Raw genomic sequence first — 6000 nt, forward strand, 5'->3', positions numbered from 1 at the left:
CACTGGGGACACCTGTCCAAGTGTGTCAGCATTGTCTTTAAATCAAATCCTTTTAGGACCTGGTGGGGGCTCCTCTTGTCACCAAAGATGCTGATTATCAGCTGCATTTGCCCCTGAAGGTTGCCAGCCTGTGGCCTTGACTTCATCCCAAACTGGACACCCCTCTACCTACCCCCCCACATCGTTGGTTGTCAGAAGTACAGAATGTGCATCATGCTTCCCTAGGACAAGGGAGCCTTAGAAGAAGGGGGCCCCTCCTTAGGGGGTTCCCAGGTTGCCAGAGCTTCCTTCCGAGTTACTTAGGGCTGGGGCGGGGAGGGTGGGTTCCCTCTGGCTTTCTTTCAGAGAGTTTTCTGGGGACCAGGTGTGGGTCAGGCTCTCCGTTCTGTGATACCAATGTGGGAAGAGAAGAGAAGAGAAGCAAAGCTTCTGAAACCCCTTCAATGTGCCAGTCACGCCCCTAGGCATTTTGGAGATCTATTTCTACCACTCTCCAAGGTGAGCCCTGGTGAAGCTCTCTTACAGATGGGGAAGTAGAGGTTCTGGAAGTGATGTGAGGTCAAAACCACCTCGCTGGCAAGGGAGGAGGTGGACTTCTTAATTTTTTTTATTTTATTCTTTTATGTTTTTTATTTATTTTTGAGAGACAGAGAGAGACAGTGCAAGCAGGGGAGGGTCAGAGAAAGAGGGAGATACAGAATCTGAAGACAGGCTCCAGCTAGCTGTCAGCACAGAGCCCGACGCGGGGCTCGAACCCACAAACCATGAGACCGTGACCTGAGCTGAAGCCTGATGCCTAACCGACTGAGCCACCCCGGCACCCCAGGAGGGTGTGGACTTCAAACCAAGACCTCTTCTGAGACCTGGAGACATCAAGACCAAATGTCCGTTTGATGCCTTGACTCATCCCACACACCCCATCTGGTATACATCTGAAATTAATTTGATCACTTACAGTGACAGGGAGCTCACTTCCTCCCAAGAAAGCATGTCACTTTGGCCTCTAAAAAGTCCTCCATAGCCAGTGAGTCAAAGGGGAAAGGACATCAAAGACATGGGGTGGCATCCACGGGGCACGCAGGCCAGGGGAGGGAACCAGGGACGGACGTCTCGGCTGGGGCCTTTGGCTGCAGATCAGGAGACAGGGTGGCGCTGCTCAGGGGGCTAAGGGGCCAGGGTCTCAGCCAAGCAGCTGAAACACTTTCCCAGAACAAGTGGGGAACCCCTTGGCAATCACAATCAAAGGGGACGGAGGGGCTTTGCGACAGTTTCTGGCCGAGACCATGGGAAAGGCAGCAGGGGCTTGGGGCCAGGGGGATGGGGTGCCCGCGCACCCTCACACCGCCTCCTCTACCCATGGACCGGAGCCAGGAGGCAGCTATTGTCTTGCCCCTGGCCCAGAGCTGTGTCCCATTCAGGCACTATTTTTGGCCCCGGGAGGAAGAGGAAAAGAAAGCAAAGAAAGGAGTTGCTGTTCTCAGTGGAACCTTCGCCCGGAAAGGATTCTAGAGCCTGCTGGGCCAGAGAAGGGAGTCACTGTTGGCTCAGAAGGTTCTGTGCTTAAAAAGAGCTGTCAGGGGGCTACAGCTAAGGGGGCCATGGGAGGACATAGATGGGGTGCCCCCGGCCTTTACACACATTGGGGCTCACTAACTGCACTGACATGCAGGGAAACCGGCGCAACATCCCAGGTCCCACCCAAAGTCTCCAAGCACTTGTAACAACAAAAATACCTACAAGAAATAGTTCATAGGTCATTACCACCCTGAGCTGAGTCTCTGCCAAAGACATTGACAATGCTCTTGACACTGCTGCCCAGAATGGAGGTGTGGGACGAATAATGAGGCTCATTTTACAAATCAGACAGCTGAGACTCAGGGAACAGCATGGCTGCCAAAATAGCAAGCTGGTGATCCCACACCACTCTCTCCCCCTTATGCCACCCCTCCCCACTGTGTTCACCAAGTGCGGCACGCTCGCCTTCTTTCTAGCCTCAGACACACCTCAGGGCCTTTGCATGTGCTTTCCCCTGAGCCTAGCACATTCTTTCCTGGACCCATTCTATGATTGGTTTCTTCTCTTCTCAGTCCTTGTTTCATATATTCTTCCCCCAAGAAGCCATCCGTGATTGCCCAATCAAAATTACCCTCCCCGTCATCACTCTCTTCCATATCACCTTATCTTCTTAACGTTATGGATCATCTGACATGATCCTCCAATTAGCTGGCTTGTTTTCCATTTTTCAACATTCAGTCTGTCTTGCCGGTCTGCTGACCACCTGTGGCTCCCGTACTAGCTCTGGGCCTGGCCCACAGCAGATGCTCAATGACGACTCATTAAATACACGAATGAATGAACAGAGCTGAGATTCTAACCAGGTCAGGCAGGCTCCGAGCCTCTTCCCAATAGGAGCCAATTTCTGATGCCATAGATCTGATGCAAAAGTGCCATTTGGGGGCAGGGGGCTCCCACACTGAGCCATCCCGACTGCCCCTGGTCAGGGGCATAAACATCTCTGCCAAGTGCTCAGCCAGAGAAGGACTCCCAAGACTGTGCGCAGCTTTAGAATAGGGATGGGACCCGAAACTGCAGCCCAGCATTTCCTTTAATACACAGCTGCTGAGTAAAGGCTCTGCAAAGTCCTGCAATGCAGAAGCTTGCAAGCCCAAGCCCTTCCTAAATCACTGGGTCCAAAGCAGACTGTCAAAGTTGCTAGACTAGATGATGTCTGAGATCCCATCTAAGTTTGTGATCACTAACCCCTAGGTTTTCTCTTGACACAAAGGCCAAGTTACTCACATTAGGCCCCTCGACCATTCACTCCTGTGGCCCGGGGCTAAGAGGGGGCCCGGGGAGGAATCTGTCCATGAAGATGGGTCCCATTCCAACTTCTACAAATGCTTACCTTCCATTCAGACTCCTGTGGGCTCCCCAAGGTGGAGCAGGGATGGGAAACAGCACACATCTGTGGCCACAGAGGACCCTGGGGTCTAGGAACCCGGGGATAGGCATATCCCAAGGGCCAACAGGCAGTGACTCACAAGGCAGCTGGAGCAGGGAAGGGAACCATGTGGGAGCACAAACCATACGAAGTGTACCTGATTTCCCATAATGCACGAGCCCACTCTAGGAGGGGACACTATTAAGCCCATTTTACAGCTAAGGGAACTGAGGCTCAGAGAGAAGAAGTTACTTGCTGCCCGGGGTTACAAGACTGGACTCCAACCCAGCTGTATACACTCCTTTGGCTGCGCTGCCCCCATTGCTCTGCGTGGCCCCCAGGCCCCTGTCCTGGAATCCGCAGGACATGGAGAGGAGGCGTAAGCCACTCTAGGGAGGTGGGCATGCAGGTCTACGAGGCTGGGCTACATCCAAGACTTCACAGCCCGGGGACAGGCCCCTCCTCCCCACACCCACGGGGCCTGCAAGCACTCCTCCCCTCCCTGGACAAAGTCCCTGTGGGCTCCAGTCCAGCGGAAGAGAGAGCCCAACTGGGGTGTGCGAGGCAGGACTCCCAAGCATGACAACACCTGCTGCAGAGTCCCTGGGAAAACACTGGCCGCCCTCCCAACCGCAGCTAGTGATGGGTACGGCGCCCCGGCCAGCTGCCCCTACGCCAGGCCCCACATCCTTGCCCACTAGCGGGTGAGCAGACCCTGCCCATCTGGCCTGGGCTGTGTGCATAGACGGCGGAGCCTGGGGGGCTGTGGCAGGCTCGGCCACAGGCGCAGGATAAATAACGGCTTTGGGGAAAGCGCGTGAGGATTCCTTCTGGCGCTGCCCGCTGCCCTCAGCTCTCGCGAGGCTCTGTCACAGGCGGGTGTGTGGGAGGGGTCAGTGCCACAAAGTCAGGAACACCCCTACCCAAGCACAGGTCCAGGGGAGGGGGGGCAAGGGACAACATGAGCTCCCTGAGGCTTTGGGGGTGCGTGTGCCCCCTTTCTGACCCCTCCATCACACCCTCCTGCCTCAGCCCATCCCCATGCTCTGAGGCCCTCGGCCCTCACACCCCGTGCGCCTCACCTCCACCCAGTCCACTGGATTAGACAGACAGTGGGAGCGCCTGAAGGGTGACGGTCAAGGCTAGGGAGGTACCACCTGCCCCCTAACACTATCTGATGCCATTAGGATGACCAGTGGACTGGCTGCTTAGGGACTTAATGCCTGGGGAGAGTGTGGGACTTGGGCACCTCTCCCGCCCACGGCCAGAAAAGCCAAGGGCTGGAAGGAGCCGTTAAGAACCCCACATGATGCCCAAGCTCCCTCCACAATTCTCTGCCAAATTTAAACACTTTCAGGGACTGGGAGCTCACTACCACAAATGGGTACAGCCACCTGCAGTGCAATAGGAAACAGGCTGAGGCAGGTGTGATGGAGAGGTCAGGAAGGGGGTACACGCACCCCCAAAGCATTAAGGAGCTCATGTCCCTTACTCCCCTGCTGGGCTCAGGCCCCCACTGCCACTGACTGGCCAGGAAACTTGAGACCTGCTTCCTCATCTGCGAAGTGTGGATAAAGCTACAAATCTCCAAGGGCCAGCAGCACCCAAGCAGAACGAGTGTCTTCGCGGGCAGTGAAACTAGAGTACTAGGAGGAGTGGGGGTGGTTGCGAGTCTCTCCAGGGGGTTGGTGCATGCCCAGAGGGGGACACAGCCAGTGGAGCCCTGGGCAGAAGGCACCAGGCCAAACATGACTCAGTTGCTCCGGTCAACCCCTGGGGCTCACCCCTCACATTTGTCACCATGAAGACAGGTGGGCCTGGGCAGTTGTCCCCCCTGCCACAGGGTCAGAGACCCAAGGTACTACCCACAGAGCCCTCCCTGAGAGCCACATTTGGCCAGGGACCCAAAGGGGGTCAGCCACCCAGGGCAGGCCAGAGGCCAAGAGGCCAAGGGAATTCAGACCAGTGGAGACGTAACCACAGAATGCTGCCCTAGGAAACACGCCCACCTTGAACTCAGGCCTCCCCTACACCAGGCGGGTCAGGCCTTGGGTCACAGAGAAGAGCAGGAGAGAACCCCACTCATGCCAGTAGGTCAAGACCCCACTGCATAGGGGCATCTAAGATCCCATAGGCTCCCTGGGGCCTGGTGACTTTCCCAATGACGTCATGGGAGCACAGGGCTCACGCTCCAGGATAGACTCACTGTTGCTTCCTAAACGGTCTTGGTGATGTCCCAGAACAGTGGCAATGACATCACTTCCGGGGTACCAGGCACTACACTCGGCACTTAAAGTTGAGTGGCTCACTTAACCTTCTCAAGGGGCCATTAGCATCCTCATTTTAAAGATGAGGAAAACAAGGCACAGAGAGGCTATACCCCTGCCCAAGTTCACACAGCTGGTGGGGCCGGCACAGAGCCAGACAGCCCCAGAGCCACCGCCTGGTGCCGCTTCCCCCCCAGGGGAACAGCTGAACTGGATGACAGAGGAGCAAAGATCTGAGACAGCTGGGCATGGGGTCTACTGCCCTCGGGGCCCTAAGCATGTATCCACCTCAGCTAATCCCCACAGGGTCCCCTAGATGTTTCAGAGACTTAGGCATCTTCATCCCCATGTTACAGCCTAAGCAGTGAGGAGGCTCTGAGAGATAGAGCACCTTGTTCAAGGTCACTTTTCAAGGATTGGAACCTAGTTCTAACTCAGCTCCTACATGACCCTGAAGACTTCAGTCCGGGTTACAGGAAGGCCTCTCAAGCTGTACAACGTGCTAAGGACACACCATGCCCCCCTCGGCTTCCCCAGATTCCAGCAGCCACCCTGCTGGGGGGAGTGGGGTAGAACGCTCCATCTCCACCTACAGTGAGGACGCTGAAAGCCCTCTGCTTTCCCCTGTGGGACTTGAGAGACAAGGCCAAGGCTCATAGGAGGGAGAAGGCAGAAGCCTGAGGACAGGGCTGAGAGGCCTGAGAGGAGCCTCCAGTCTCTCCTTGTTGCCCATGTGGGGTTTAAGTGGCCCTGGGCCTGGGGAGCCTGGCTGGAGCCATTAGCCGTGGCACC

The 6000-nt window shown here is 56.1% G+C and overlaps 1 protein-coding gene across 1 annotated transcript in view; it reads right to left on the minus strand.

Annotated features, from left to right (window-relative positions):
- Positions 1 to 6000, minus strand: part of ADGRG1 (adhesion G protein-coupled receptor G1) — a 29567-nt gene that overhangs the window by 20479 nt on the left and 3088 nt on the right. The window lies entirely within an intron of this gene.

Source organism: Suricata suricatta, chromosome 16 (assembly GCF_006229205.1).
Source record: "Suricata suricatta isolate VVHF042 chromosome 16, meerkat_22Aug2017_6uvM2_HiC, whole genome shotgun sequence".
NCBI lineage: Eukaryota > Metazoa > Chordata > Mammalia > Carnivora > Herpestidae > Suricata > Suricata suricatta.